General features: G+C 43.1%; 1 long non-coding RNA gene across 1 annotated transcript; it reads left to right on the top strand.

Annotated features, from left to right (window-relative positions):
* Positions 1–5,458: 5,458 nt before the first annotated feature.
* On the top strand, positions 5,459–11,773 carry LOC134169575 (uncharacterized). Its single transcript, XR_009966927.1, has 3 exons — positions 5,459–6,340; positions 7,522–7,653; positions 7,933–11,773. It is a non-coding gene; the product is annotated as an uncharacterized LOC134169575 (long non-coding RNA).
* Positions 11,774–16,039: the final 4,266 nt, after the last annotated feature.

The raw sequence follows: 16,039 nt of genomic DNA, 5'->3' as shown, positions 1-16,039 counted from the left end.
TGACAAAGCGCAGTCAGAGTTTAACTGATTTAATTTAAATGTCTTACAGCAAAGGAATTATCCAGGGTAAATCCGAACTCTGTGTCACTCTGACCAATGCCTCATTGGTTTTGAAAGCAAAATTAACTTATCAAAGAGCTTGCCATCATCCAGACATTTGAACATCTTTAGATCCTTTAATATTTTTGAAACTTTTCATTACTTAAACAAATGTATGAAGAGTATCACAGCTTCTGTATCAAATGGGACTTCAGTTCTACATGCTTAGGCAGAGGCTCTGCCCTTATCAAGGCTGGATAATGACTTGTTTCTCCAGCTAGAGAAAAGGGCTCAAAAACCAGATCCAGAGGGCAAAGTGAAAGTAATAGCCTCTTCTGTATCTTGAAGTAAGCCAGAGATTTAGGAAACCATTTATGTTATGTTGTAAATGTATTATGGCACTGGACTTTTCCATGCAAAAAGTCTCACTATGTTAACACTGGAAGTTTAATGTAAATCATCCTCAGTGCAGACTGTAAATATACACAGGGATGGAGTAAGAGGATGCACTGAAGTTAAGCACCAAATATGTGAAAAATGCAATTGATGTGATTAGAAAAACGCTGGAGCGAGGACTTGGCACATTGGACTGGGGGCACAGGACCATTGGTCTCCTTCTCTGGCACTGCTTAAGGGGGTTTCTGGCTTTGCACTGTATTACATGAGCTTGGTATCTTGGAGTCTTGAGCTCCAAGACACTGACTATGCACATCTGAGAGATGGCAGCAGGCTAGCTTTGGCTTCCATGTTGGCTTGAAACACTTCCCAGGCTGTGCTGTTTCAGATAAGACCTCACTGCTGAAGCAGATCTGCATCCCAGAGTCAATCTGTTTTTTCCTACTGCATCAGCTGTTCTGATAGGAGTTGCTTCCTCTCTGCAGAGTGTCTCTCTTTAAGAAAAGTGTGTTTGCTGGGTGTTAAATTGCAGGAGTTTGCTGTCCTGTCGTGTAGCTGTGACAAGGCACTGGGGTAAACCACTGAATATCGATAGTCAGAGTGTGTGATGAGTTACATCACTGTGCTGGGAACAAGAAAACTCAGTGGAGATAATATTGAAGTTACGTTCTTTCTTATGTTTCACAGCACACTTTTGACAGCACTGCCAGTGTTCGTACGTACATCTTCTGACTGAGCTTTTCTCCTTGGCTGCTCTTCCCTAGGGCATCTGGGAGTGTAATGCCCTGTCAAGAAAGTATGTGTACTGTAAGAGTGAGGATGGCTTCTTTTGGGACCAGCACGCTTCTGGTTCAGCCCTGGAGGAAGAAAAGAGCAGCTACGATTACATCTGGATTTGGCGATCAACAGACCCCCAACATTGCATGTGAGCTCTTACCACCTGAACCAGCTTGCCCTATGTTGCCCTATGACAGCATTAAAAAGGAAGGTGGGCACTGCTCCCAACAGTCAATTTATCCCTTAATGATGGAATGTATTGCTGGTGAGGTCCAAAAATCTGAATTATAGTCATTCTTTATTGTAACTTGAGTTGTATACTCAAAAGGTTAGTCTGGTGTTTGATGGCTGGCTACCTTATCTTTTAATTAAATGCCCATCAACCCTCTTTGATCTGAGGAACAAGAGCTCATAAGATGCAGAGTCACTGCTCTGCCCCTGTAATTCTCAGTAATCCAGGTTGTCTCATCATGCAGCTTAGAGGCAATTTAAATTGAGGCTGTGGGTTGCTGTTGGGCTCCTGTCTCTGCTAAACTTGTTGATTTGCATTCTGAGAGGATCTTCCGGGAGATAATGGGATTTGTGAGGAAAGTTGATTTTGCCTTGTTATCCTCTGAACAAGAGGCAGTGCAGGATGGTAATTACTCAGCCAGGTGGAAGATAGCAGGGAAAAGGGGAGGCACACCTGCTTAGCCTAACTAGCCCCGGACTGTTCCCCATTATAGAAATGCAGTCATAGAGTTCATTTAACCAATTCCCTGAGGCTAAGAAATGGGAGAAAATAAACTCCCAGTCCTAGGCTGCAAAAATCAGAAGCATAATCACAGGAAATCATGAAAAGCTTTGACTTCCTGAGATAAAATTCAGATAGCTTTGTGTTCCTTTTGAGCGTGTTTGCTGAGGATTTTGGACTCCTAGATCTAAATGTAAAGCTTCTTGTGGCACCCTAAGAAGCAGGAATTTCATCTTTTCTTACAGTTACGGGTTTTTCTTGAGATCACCTCAACTGAAGAGCTCAAGAACCCTAAATAATACAAGGGTCATCATAAACTGTTTGCAAGAACCTATCACCCCAAGGCATCCTGTGGTCCCTGGTTTGGAGGCCCTGGGCCCTATATTAATGCACCTCTTGAACTCTTTGCTTTAAGCTTCCTCCAGATCTGACTCAGCGCTGTTTAATTGACATGTGTGTGTGCCTTCTGTGTGCATCTAAGTGGGATGTTACTGGAAGCTCATGTACCCTGAAGGAGCCTTTGAGGACCAAGCAAAGATGCAGAAAGGAGGAATGGAATACCAAGAGTACATGGAGTGAGAGTGCAAGGAAGAGAGGAGAAAGAAAGAACCAGAGGGGTCTTGGGCAATGGGTAGCAGGGCCCAGGAGCTCCCAGCAGCCATGGTCTCTGCCCAGTCTATCCCTCCTTTCCCCTCCTCTTAGATGTTTCCACCCCGGCACTATGCTGGTTACCCCTCCTCACTCCCTTGACTTTATTCAGGTATATCCTTGACTGTGCTTCTAGCGGTTCCTAGGAAAGGCCCTCCTTTTCTCCCCACCCTTTATACTTTCCCAGACTGAGAAACACTTCATAAAAATACATATGAGGCAGCAGAGCCCAAAGCAAACTTAGGCAGGGACTATTCATACACATAAACCCATGAACCTGCGTGCCATGCTGTTCTACAGAAACGTGGCTATTTTTTAAAGGGAGTTGTCTTATTTATTCATTCCTTATGATAACTTCTCTCACCATCAGAGCTTTTCAGCCCCTGCCCAGCAGGTCAAGCTCTCTCCTGGAGGAGTCTATCCAAGGTCCATTCAACAGGAGCAATTGAATGCCTACTGAATTTCAGCGTGTGTCTTTCAGTGTATATCACAGGTTAGTGTGCAGTGATGCTTCACACCTCCTCTGACTGCTGACTTAGAAGTCCATAGGGCTACAGGAATGCTTGTTTGATAAATGGACGATCTATTTATAAGGCTGACCCATCCATACAGCACCATAAAGCTTGTGTTGGTGATAACTACCATGGCTAACTTCTACTGCAGCATTATACACTTGTTTTGTGCTGTTGGTAACATTCCCTTAGCATTAAGCCTGAAGCGTTGCTTTTAAGAGTCAGGTTGAGTGTCTTGACCACAAAGTAAATTAACAATTTACCAAGTAAATTAACAATCGGCTTTGTTCATTCTGAAACCACCGAGGTTCCCTGCAGGTCTTCTGCTTTCATTTGTGTGCAGTGGCTGCTGGATCTTTCTCAGCCTCTCAGAGGTAAAATCTCATTCTCCTTGTCCTCAAGAACTTCCAGAGTTTCTCCTCTCGGTCAATAGGGCAGAACAACAGTTGTCACTTACATGAAGAACTGATACACATTATTCACAAAAGCATTTGCAAAGCATACCATACATCACAGTAAGTATAGCTTAAATGATAGTTAAAATGCTTCATCACATTGGTTAATCTTACAGTTAAATCATTCATAAGGGATACTATCACCAGGGGCTGTCAAAGATGAGCTCTTTCCTTTTTATTTTGAAACCCAGATTCCAAGCTCACTAATGTCTTATTTTCAAAGGTTATTTCAAACTTGAATAACTCCAAAGATAATTGTCCTTACTTCTCCATTAACAGGACCTTTATGCCCTTTTGTTCATGAGAGCAAACCACAGCACAACTCTCAGATGAGATCTTAATTGGCTTCTACCATACAAAATGTTCTCATGTATATTTTGTAGAAACTAACACACTTTTTGATTAGAAGTCAGAAAGGTCTCTCTGATTTCTGTTTGTAGTCTTTGGTCAGATACTAGTGGTAAAGATAAACTTTTTGATTTAGTCAACACTTCTAGCAAAAACATACTAATGCCCCTCGCAATGAGAAGTAATAAAAGCAAAAGTTCTCCTAAGACTTAAAACTTGTTGCTGGTCAAGAGAAACAACTAAATTGATGCTCTCCATGACCTTTCTCATCTTTTCATTTCAGAGCAGGGAAACCGGGCCTTGAAGAGCTTTATGACAGTGGGCTGTAAGTGTTCTTTGTGCTGTAGCTTTTCACTGTGAACTCAAATATTAAAAATTGTTTATGATTACTTCTGATATTAAATATTAGAGTGACAACTATAATCACTTAACTTCATCCCATAAACTTTTAAGGTATTCTCTATCAAACTCCAGTACAGATTTTGACCCGTCAATTAGCAACCGCAATGCAGCCAAATGAAAACTGTCCAGCACAAACAAAATCAATGCTATTGATTTCTAAGGGAAAGTTCACTTGAGGGATGGCTCACAAAGGCCTAAAAAACATGATTGCAGTACTAAACATTTCTATGATCAGGGCTCTTTTCTCAGCAACACACTGCATGATGTTTCTCTGATTTGAGCTGAATCGTATCAAGAATAATGGGTTTGACCGCCACCTGAAAGGTGCAGCTGTAAGAAATGATGTCCACCTGATCTTCATCCCCACACCCTCTAAAAGAAGGAACAAGTTAAAAAAGGCCAAATGAGTCCTGTTTGGGACTTCGAAAGCCCAAAGCTTCGGTGGATGTATTTTTGCATAGCGGATTTCCAAAAGAGAGAAAGAGGCGCTGAACCTGGAAAAGTTGAGGGCAGCTTAGAAAATGCTTTGGAGCCATGAGGTAAGTTTCAGTGGTCTGGTCCTTTTTTTTTTTCCTTAAAAAAACCTGGGCTTCATGTGGTTGTCACTGCAGTGGAGCCACCTGACCCATCAACTTCCCCTTAAATGAAATAACTTCCAAGGGTCTGAATTGTGACATATTATTCAGGTCAGAAGTACTGCTGCCTGCTCAATCACCAAAGCCTCTAATAGTGAGGAAAGATATTAAAACCCAAAGAAGACAGTAAATGTCAACACATTTTTTCCATGCAAGCAGGGTAATACCAGAGACTCCTGATGCACACAAGGGAAGGCTCTGTATTGCAAATGCACCTGCAAACACATGCACTTGGGCTAGGGAGACCTCAGGACAGGCTCTGAGAGATGAGAACCATCTCCTGCAGGGTCCTTTGTGGGTCATGCCCCCTTCCCCCCCAGTCTCTAAATTGCACTGTTTTGAGTATTTGGAGCTGGTAACCACAATTGGCCTTACAGATTTATAAAATACAGTTTTATAAAAGGACTGCTTTTTGGCATGAGTGTTACAACTACAATTCACTGTATAGGTTTTCTCAAATTCTTCCTTTTGTAAATGTTATGTCCACTAGCACAATTAAATGAGGTGTCAATAGCAGGAAAAACAAAGCCCCTTTGAGGATACTTGCCTTTATCCACAGGTGGCAGAAGGAACCTTATAAGTGTCAAAGACAACCCATTTAGACCTGACTTGGAGATGACCAAAGGAAGGCAGGATGAGTACCAACCAACCAATAAAAATGTTATACCACTGCCAGTCTCCCCCCCATCCTTATTTCTGGCACAGTTATTGCTGCAAAGGAGTTCTTCATGTCAGTAACCTGGCCCCAGGAACTGACAGGCACATCAGTTCTTCAGTGTACGATCAGCACTATCTAAGTGTTGACCCTATCTAAGGGATGGAGGTTTCTTTGTAGACTTTACTGGTCAAGGGTGGCTGATCATCTTCAGAGTTTGGCTTATCATTGCACACCATAAACACTTTATATTTTACTAAGGAAAAACTGTCAGTTGTAGATACTACTGATTTATAAGTGAGCCAACCTCAGAGGAGGAGGGTCTTACCTTTCTTTTTGGCAGCATCTTGATAAATGTCACGGAATTGAAAAGGTCATAAATCCTCAAACTCAGACCCTGCCTGAAAGGCCTGAGTGGAAAGGAATGCTCCTATTCTCAGTTCCTTGGGAGCCTGCTGGATATGAAATTCGCTATGAAAAAGAAGATAATAACATAACACCATTTGTATTTAAATGCATTTTGGAATGAAGCCCAGGAAATCCCCAAGCTCCCCTAGTCAAACACTTGTCCACTTTTTCACAGATTCTGTGCTCTGTGAAAACACTTGCATTTTTGTTGTTATCTTAGCGCCTTCTTTTCCTAATTAGGTCGGTACCATACAGCTTTCAGTCTGTCACGTTGTGAGATACAACTGAGATGGTGCATTACATGGCAAAGGCAGTTGCTGCAGCAGTCTGAGGTGCGTGATGGAATCCCTATAGAGGCTCTGCTTTGATTAGCATAGTGTCAGGTAATTCAGCTCTTCACGCATGACCACATCCCTAATGCAGACTAGCCCTTTGGTGGACATCTGTCATTAAATTCTCAATCCTTCTCTCCTGCTCTCTCTTACATTCTGCAATGGACAAAATCATTATAAATGGAGCGCAAGTATAGATAGTCTCTTATTGGTCTGCCTTTAAGGCTCAGAGCACTCAGGCTGTGCTGTGTTCCTTAATGTAAAAGGAAATGGGAAGGATGGGTCAAGCTCTCAACAAGACTTCCCATTCCTCAGTCCTCACAAAATAAGGATGAGATCACTTCTCCCCTATTATTCCCAGGGGGAACATGTTCAGTCAAATATGCAATTCCCTAAAAATGGGGAATCCCTGTTGGTTTGAGATGCAGTATTCCTCTTACATTGCCAGAGCAGCCTGGGTAGTGAGCACATAGCCGTACAAATTGCTGTGGCTTTTTGTTTGCCTTGTTTCTCATCATCACAGAAAGTGACTCTTCACTAGTTGACATTAGGTGAGGATTTCATCATTGAAACCTGATGCTTAAAGATACTGATGCTGTCTTTAATTTGTTACGAAAAGACTCTGCTGGCTTCTCCCCCACCTTGTTTTCTTTTGTTTCTGCATTTTTGGTCCTAAACTCAACAGTTTGCATGTTCTTAGACTCTGAAAAAATTCATTAGAATTTTTCTGGTTTGCAAATATTGCCAGACTTTTGTCTTTTCCTTAAAGCTTTTGACTACTGTTAAACATTTGGCCTTTAAATCCTGTTTCTGAAACCTGACTGAGCCCACATGTAGCCTTTCTATTATCTAAAGCCTGTGCCCCACATTTTGGCAAATCAATCATTGCTATTCCTGCTTGGGAGCTGTGGAACAGGCTGTCAACTGATATTAATCAATCTTTGTCGTTGCCCATTTCCAAAAGTCATTAACATGCTCAGCCTCACATTATAATCTCCAGCAGAAAAATAACACATTGTCAACTGTACTTTGTTACGAGTTACTACACAAGTGACCTTATTGATTGCATGTACGTACGAGAGGTTTGTATTTACTGAGAACCTTCAAGTTTCTGTGTTTGCCTTTATTGTATTTCCACTTTATCTTTTTATATATATATATTACCTTGTTTTCCATAACAGGCAATACAGCTGTTTCCAAGGAAATGAAGACAGCTGAGGAGCTGGTATGAATAAGTAAATGAAGATATCAAGTACAACTGACTGCTGGAACATTAGGAGATGATTAATGACCCTTTAACACGTTAAAAAAAGGTCTGCCAATATACAGCTATTTCTGTTGTCATGTAGTAACACTAAATTCCTGTAAATGTGGCCACAGTGGAGTTGGCATGTGTAAAAATCTTTCTTCTTAGCCATCAAGGCTTTACAAATGCATTTCTCTTGCTAGTTATTCCTCATGGCTCTTGGCAAAGGCTGACAGTATACACCTCCTTTCTCTTTCTTCTTTTCCCTTTTTTCTCAAAGAACAATTCAGTTTAGAAATGCCTTTGTACTTACTACTTGCCTGGCTTTGTTGTTGTGTGTCTTTAGGTGCCAAGGAAAGAAGTGATGTATCCTCTCTGGCTGATCCCTGCTGTTGGATGCTGTGGTCTCCAGAGCAACATGGTGGACATCACCCTATGGTGCAGTGAGGGGCTGATCCCCACAGGAGCTACAACCCATCTCAGCATCCCCAGCTCCTGCAAAGCCACAGGGCTCCCACACTCTCCACCAAGACATTAACAAGGAAAACCTCACAGGCTCCTGAGCACAAAACCAATCCTGTTCTGATGATAGGTCTGGGACCTCTGAAGATGGAGCTGCAGGATGCTTTGCAAGGACTGTGTATTTCTTCACTACCAGGTGAGCATGGAAACTTGAACAGTGTTGAAATTTAGAGCATTGCTCTAGCAAGGGCTCTCAGGGGTCAGCAAAACCCATCCCCTGCTGCTATAGGAAAGCACACCATAAAACCCTTTATAAATGGAACAGTCTTTACATTATAGCTATTTGCAAAGCTGAATCAAACGTGGGTCCAGACCAGGATGTTTATAACATCGTTTCCAGATTAAATTCACTCTGGGCAATAATAATGATTTTTGGCCTTTGTACTGGCTTGTCAGTGTTTTCTCACAGTCCCCACTGTTGGCCAAGATCACACACGCACTTGGAAATAATGCAAGCCCTTGGTATACGCAATGGAGCACAGGTTAGCTTTCCAGTGATTTATTTTTGATAAACTTCATTGAGTAAAAAACTTCTACTGCTCCTAATAAGTAGGTATCCTCACTCCCTTCCATTTCTAGATTGCCTTAAGGTGTAACCTCAGGAAAAATACATTATGGACTCAAGTCCTGAGCTCATGAATACTACTCTTACGGCAGTAAGTTCAAGATATGAAACAAACTCTTAAGAGTTTGGCTGGATAGTACAGCAGGTAATGGGAAGCATTTCAGGGCATTGCTGTAGAAAAACCCTTTCTAGCAGCTGAGAATCCACAAAGCCCCATAGTACAGGTTGTGACATTAGACACCTTCAACTGGAAAAGAAAATACAATATTAGTCAGGGCTTCAACAGCCCTTCAATATGTCATTGGTTTTATTTGGACTGAATCTCAAGTAGGTCACTCTGCTGTATTCTCGTTCAATGCTATATTTTGCTTTAACTGGTTTATCCGAAGAATCAATCTCTATAATATAGTAAGAGTTTTGGTAACTCTGGAAGGAATTTCTGCTTCTGACTGGTAGAGAAAGAAGAATGCAAAAGTTTTAAATCAGTTCACATCAGGACACTTTAAACTCTGCCCAGTAAAAGCTTTGCAGCATAACTTGTCTTTCCTGGGAAATTTTACTATGAATACTTAGTAGGAGATGTCAACACTGAAGTATCAAGGCTGCTGGTCAAAAAAAATCTTGTGTCACCTTCTCTTATCTAGTTTTTATTTAGGAAGATGCATGCAGGAGTTTCTGGCATGCCAGATCCAGCCTGAGCTGGTGACAATAGTAGGTAATTGCCAGCAAACCACTTAGTGCATTTTAATAATGTCTGAAGAGCTTCCCAAATCCTCAGGCATGTCTCTCACTAACATAAACATTTTCAATATTTAATTTAGATGATGCCAAGGAAGACTGCTGTCCTCTCTTGCCAACTGAAAGATTGTGAACAGGTCTCACGAGCACTAGGGCGAACAGCAGTAATGACCTGCCTTGATGGCAAGGGAGGACAGCCCTTGTGATCATCCACTATCACAGTGAGAGTGGAGCAAAGAGCTGGGTTTTGAATCCACTTTAGAGGGTTATTTTTCACCCTGCAGCTTTGTATTGCAGCAAATGAGCTTCAGCCTGTTTCAGCCAGTGTAAGCTGGTGTGGCTTCAGTGGTTACATATTTCATAGGCCATTGATTGAAGTGCTCTTACAGTCCTTTCCCCTTCTGAATGAATGTTTATCCCCTGAAGGCTTCTTCAAAGGACCCAGGAACAAAGGTTTCAACTTAAGAAAACATTTGTGCAGGTCCACAGAAACAGGTTTGCTCTGCACGCCAGATAAGCACGTACTTAAGCACATTAGAGATTACAGCATGAAAACATGCAGTGTTCTGTACATACCTGAGTGTGCAGCTGGATAGGAACAGGCTGTTCTAAAATTAATTATAAAATGATGCAGGATGTCCATGTCTGTATCTTGGCACCTATCTTATTTTCCTTCCTTTTTTTTCCCTCTTCTGCTTATGCAAGTAATCCATTAAATAGCAATACCCAAGAAAGAATCAGTATTGTGTCAGAAAAGCACCTTCTCCCTTGTGCCATTAATTTTCTTTTCTTTCTCATCTGTGAGCATCATTTAGCATTTCTTCCTCTCCCAGTGAGCTCCTAACGCCTTTCTGCTTGAGTGCTATGGTTACTGCATTGCTTCTACTGATTTTAGAAAATAAGTGTGGTTTGTTTTTTAATGCCCACTTCTGTCAGGTATTAAGTGCTGTCCAAGGCAAGTCTGATAAATAGTGAAATAAAATCAGACCTGATCTATGTTCCTTCTGCAGAATAAAGAGGTAATATTTGCAGCAATTTGAATTGTGGTGTAAAAGCGCAGGGTGAGATTCCGCAGTGCAGACTGTGTGCTTGTGTAGGCTCCTGTTCCTTTGCGTTTCTAGGCTGTCCCACCTATTCTAGTTCTGTTTCGGGAGCTTGGGAGGGCAGGCAGTGGGTTGTGTGAGGTACACAGCAGCTGTATCTGGACGACCAAGGGCCAAGATTGCATTGGTCAGCATCCTTCAGTGGGTGAAGCAGTGGATGACTTCAGGGATGGGAGGGATAGGTTGTCTTCTCAAAATGATAGCAGTATTACTGAGATCTTTATCCCCAGCAGAAATGCTGTGCTGCTCATCAGGCCTTGTAGATATCTATCTTAATACATCAGGCCTCATAAATGCGTATCTTGAAAACTTACTCACTATAATCTATTGGAGACTGTGTGGAGGGAAAGCATCTAGCTCCAGACATGCTGTTGCTCACAATTTCTAAGCTGGTTGTAGTTATTTCTAGGTAAAACATTAATCGTGATGAATTGTTTTTTTAATGCTTGGGATATGTGAATCTAAAGAGCTAAATTTTAACATATTATTAAGGAAATGCTGATTCCTGCCATTAACCAGTGTTTTAAAAAGATTTAACACAGACTGTATGAGGCAAAGTGCTTTCATAATAGTGCAGTTTTCTATTTGTTATATTTTCCAGTGTTCCTCCACCTTGAGTTGTGGTTATATTGTTATATCCCTTTCGATTTCATTACCTTTACCAATCGTTTTAATTCCCCTGTCCAGAGTGGATGGGTGGCAAAGGCTGTGCAAGACACCCATGCTTTGAAATGACAAGAACTGGAAACGACGTGACCTCTTTGGATAAAATACCATAGGCATTGCTTTACAAACCACTGGGGAAAAGTGGTTTTGGAGATTGTCCTTCCCTCCAATGGAAAAAAAAGGGGAAAATCACCTTAACAGCAAAGGCCCCTTATGTGTTGCAGCACAAGAGGGCAGTGTTACGTTGGATTGAGTCGCACAAGGGTGCGATTAGCATGGGAACACTTGGTGGCTGATTAATTTAGCCTATTTGCGAAGAGGCGTCCGCTCGGGAAGAGACAGAGTCCAGCTCCTACCTGGTGGAAGAGGTAGCCAAGCTCATAAACCACCTTCTTCATCTGGTTCAGTGTCAGCTGCTGTGGACACTGCTGGGCAGGGCATGTTGGGGCACAGGTCTTGCTCTGGGGTCCCAACAGCCACCCTGACCCTCACGGTGTGACTTACAGTGTCTGTTTCTGCCCACTGAGATTTCCAATCCTACCTTCGGCACAGGGTTGCATTGGTGGCACTTACCTGGAAGCTCAGGAGATCAGCTGTTTCATTATCTCCATCTGGGTTTAAAAGGGCAGGAATGTCAATCCTTTATCAAATCCCTCCTGGGATTTGATCCCCATACCTGGCATGGCCGGGGATGAGATACCACAGCTCCCGCTGTCTCTTGATGGAGCTGCTGGTGCATTTGTGCCATGTAACATCACCCAGCATCCACAGGAACAAACCGAGCTGTTCCAACACAGGGGCTTAGCAACCATGTAGTATGTCAGTAAAAGCCAAGTCCATTGTCAGTCAGTGCCTTTTATGGGGCAATAAAAGAAAAGAAGTTAAAAAATATGTATATATTATGTATGGAAAGAGCTGTGAGTGTATCACACTAAAGGTGTCCTTCCAGAGACAGGAGTGATGGGGAGAGGAACCTCTCCCCAACACAAGCAGGTTACCAGTAACCAGATCACATCCCCAGCCGGATACCAGTAACCTGATCTTTCACAGTGTGGTCCTCTTTTACCGGCAGTTCTGTGGCCTCTGGAGCTCCTTTGTCAGCCTCTGGCTTTTCATGAATGATCTGAGAGTATGGGTTATCTCTTCAAGGAGCGTGGTGTTAAAAGCAAACATTTTATGTGTAGCTGTGGTGGCTAATCTTGAAACATGCACACCCAAAGTTAAGGGTTGAGCTCACACAAACACAATTTGTTTGTGTCTGGAGGCTGGCTGCTTTGTGCTCTCTAGTTTTCTGGGGGTTGTGTCATGCCTGGGAATGGATTTAAGCCACTGACATAATCACAGTGCTCTGACTCTGAAATAGAGGCCACTAAACGACTCATCGGTGCTTCACAGTGTCTCAGCCAAGCCTGCCAGACTCAGCTGGTACAAAGTCCTAGGAGATCCCACTGCAGGCTCAAAGCCTCAGGCACCATCTTTTGATGTACACAAAAGACCTTGTTTTTATAGGAATTAATTAGCAGTTTAAATACTTGCATGGTAGGAAATCCCCCACAGGGTATACTCGTTAAGGTTTCTTTACACATTACCTCCCAGGAGGACATAGACTTTCCCTTACTTCCCAGCATCTCTCCCTGCTTCAGCAATAACTCCAGTAATTGTATTACAGCCAGAGAGTACTGCAACTGCAACCATAAAATCTTTGCAGTGCTCATCCATTCCCCTGTGTTAGATAGGATTGTGATGGGCAATAATTCATCAGAGTCTGAGGTTATAGTGTCACATATTCATGCCCTAGGTGCCTTTAAGCAATGACAAGGTGATAATGTCAGTGTAACCACACATCCTGTTTGCATTACTTATTGCTCTCATGAATGACAAATTTGTATTTTAGAATGGCTGAGACATTTATCTGCTGTCCCAAAAAGCCAAATTATGAATGTGGCATAATCTTATCTCTAGGGCAGACATTCCTTTTATTATTGGTATTTAATAAAATAATGTGTAATTAAAGGAAAGTAATTAACCTATTTCTAGGAACTTTGTATCTTGAATAAACAGGCAGCTAATGCAGCTTCAAGTGTGTTGCCAGAAGTCCTGTCTGCCAAAGCATCTTCTGAGGCAGGTGGTCTGCATTATAATGTGGAAGAAGAGTGCATATGAATGACTGCAAAATGGTACTGCAGCATTGCATGCTCTTTAGGGGTTTTAATTTTGGAGACATTTTGTAAAGGGGTATTTTCTCTTCCTATGGGGTGAGCAGATAGTTGGGGCAGGGGCTGAGGTGAGATGAATCACAGTGAACCCAGGTATGGCTTTACAATAGATATAGCAGTCCTGGCAGATCTGGGAGGCCCTCACAAGTGGGGTGACTGAATGGGACAGGAACTCAGTTTTCCTTATCTAGTGACACTCACCAAAAACTCAAGGTGGCCAGCTAGTAGAAGCAGTAAAAGTGTTAAGTAATGCTGAGTTACCCCATCATCAACAACCAGTGCTTGCGACGTGGGCTGGCTCTCCACTGACACATGTGCTCTGCATGGCGTGTGCCTTTCCCGGGCCACACTTGCTGCAGTGTGGGATGCTTTGCTGGAAGCTGCTCTGTCACGCATAGCAGGAGAGGGCAGTCACATAAAATCCATTGAGTCCTTTGCCACTGTTCCATATTCCCTCCTTTTTGAAAAATGAGACTGGTTCCTACCATTTAAGAAAAAAAACCATCCCTTCCTGGTGGAGCATTTTTTTTCAATAGCAGAACATACTGTGGAGGCTAGGAGTGTGTCTAGAAAGATGATAGGCATTAAATAGCAGCAAAAGAAATTGCTAGTAGATATATGGGAAAACTTCTTCACGAGGGATGTGGTCAAAGGCTAGAACAAGAGACTGTGGGATCCTGGAGATATTCAGATACTCTGCATGAAGTCCTGAGCAACCTGATCCACATTTGAAGTGAGCTCTGCTTGGAGCAGGGGCTGGATCAGAGACCTCCTGCGATGCCTGCTGATCCAAACTACTCTGAATTTGGAAGCTGATCAGCTCCCCCACCACTTAAATCACAGAAAGTGCTTGTCTGGCCCCCTGGGATGGGGCTGTGCCTATAGGAAGCCAAGTATGGGGAGCACTGGCTGGAAGGCGTATGGCAGCTTTGCTGTACCTGCCCTGATACAGGTGTGTGCTGTGCTTCTGGTACTGCCAAGCAAAGCAGCCTTTGGTGCAGTTTATCACAGGGATTCAAGGAAATGGTATTCAAGAGGGTGTGCAAATGATGAGGATGCTGGGAAGCTGTTCTGACATCTGATGTGCTGCTGCTCTTCTGCTCTAAAAATGTTCTGAATCTGCTTATCCTTTACAAAGTGACACCAGTATGAATGTGTCTGATTTTGTAAAGTGTGCTTTTTCTGTAGGCATTCAAGCTGCTTTGGGCTGCGTGGCTGTGAGAGATGAGTCTCAGCTCCTGCTTTGCTGTCATCCTCAGCATTCATAACCATCGCCTGAGAGTCTCTGAGCAGTGGGAAGCAAGCCCTGGTGCAACTCCAGGTGATTGCCTTCCTCTCCCAGAGCCGCAGCACACGCTGCATGAATGTCACCATGCAGTGATCATCATCACTCCACTGGATAGCCAGACAAGGAAAGGAAGGCTGTGCTTATCATCTCAATGAGATGTTGACTCATCTGACATTCACAGTCCTGCCATGAGGTTAATTACTTTTCTTTAAATAAACATGGCAGTGAAATCTTCCATTCTTTTCTTTGGTATAATGATAGAAAGCTCAAGGAAATTAAAACAGGTATGAATTTACACTTCACAATTGCACCACTATGCCTGCAAAATATTGGCCCTAGTGCAAATGCAGGTAAATTGGAGTTGCTGATGAAGTGGCCATATGGACAGCAGAAAGCTTATTTGCATGGAGGAACAGCTAGACCATCAAACCATTCCTCTCATAACCAAAGCCTAACCAGTTCTGCAGGCTGGAGAGGTGGCCATGGTGGGATGAAGGTGCCATGAAGTTCAGACAAATGGCTGTAATCACCCAGAGGTTTTGGTGTTTTATGGGTGTGCAACCTAAGCTGGGTGTGCGTGGGGTGCCAGCACCTTCCTTGGACCCAAGCCACTGTGAGCTGAGGGTGCTACACGGGGTGTCAGCTGGCTGGGGATTTGCTGTTGCATAATGGGATGCAGCATGAATACAAGTCCTGATACTATCTCTGGAGATAGCGTCAGAACTATGTGACACCTTATCAGTTCGTAACACATTCCCTTTCAAAATGCTCCACTTGAACCAGGAGCTTTGGGTGTCAAGTGGTGCTGTGCAGCGTGTGCAGTGCAGTCAGGGTACCTATCATGTGTATCAGACATCAAATGCCTTGCTATCCAGTCCAGTGTGAGGTGGTCCCCTGTAGTCCTGTGCTTTTGGCTATCTGTCCTGACTTTTCCTACATGAAGGAATCACTGCAGCTTTTGTATGGCTCCTCCAGCTCTGACTCTCACAAACACTCTCTATCCATCACCTTGTACTTGTCCATGACACAGCTCTATTCCAAGGTCTCAGAGCAAGAAACCAGCCCAGCAGAGCTGCAGGAACAGCCTGCTGCCTTGTGAAGGAATAAGAAAAGAAGAGGAAATAGTTTTCTGCAGTGAGCTCATGTTCTGTGAATGGACCATGGTGTTTTGTTGCTAACACATGCAGACAGGGCTGGGGGGGGGGGGGGCACTGGGGATCCCCTGCAAACCCAAACAACAAAGCAGGAATGGTTTACAGTGGAGTGACAACAGCAATTGCACCTCATTGTGAGGCTTGGAGATCAGACACCAACCAGCCAGCTGTTAACACTGAGAGGTTTTAAACAGTCACAAT

This window comes from Pezoporus occidentalis, unplaced genomic scaffold (genome assembly GCF_034315485.1).
Source record: "Pezoporus occidentalis ecotype Australia unplaced genomic scaffold, CSIRO_AGI_Poc_V1 ctg35, whole genome shotgun sequence".
Taxonomy (NCBI): domain Eukaryota; kingdom Metazoa; phylum Chordata; class Aves; order Psittaciformes; family Psittacidae; genus Pezoporus; species Pezoporus occidentalis.
The sequence above is the reverse complement of the archived record's forward strand: the minus strand, read 5'-3'. Positions and strand labels throughout refer to the sequence as shown.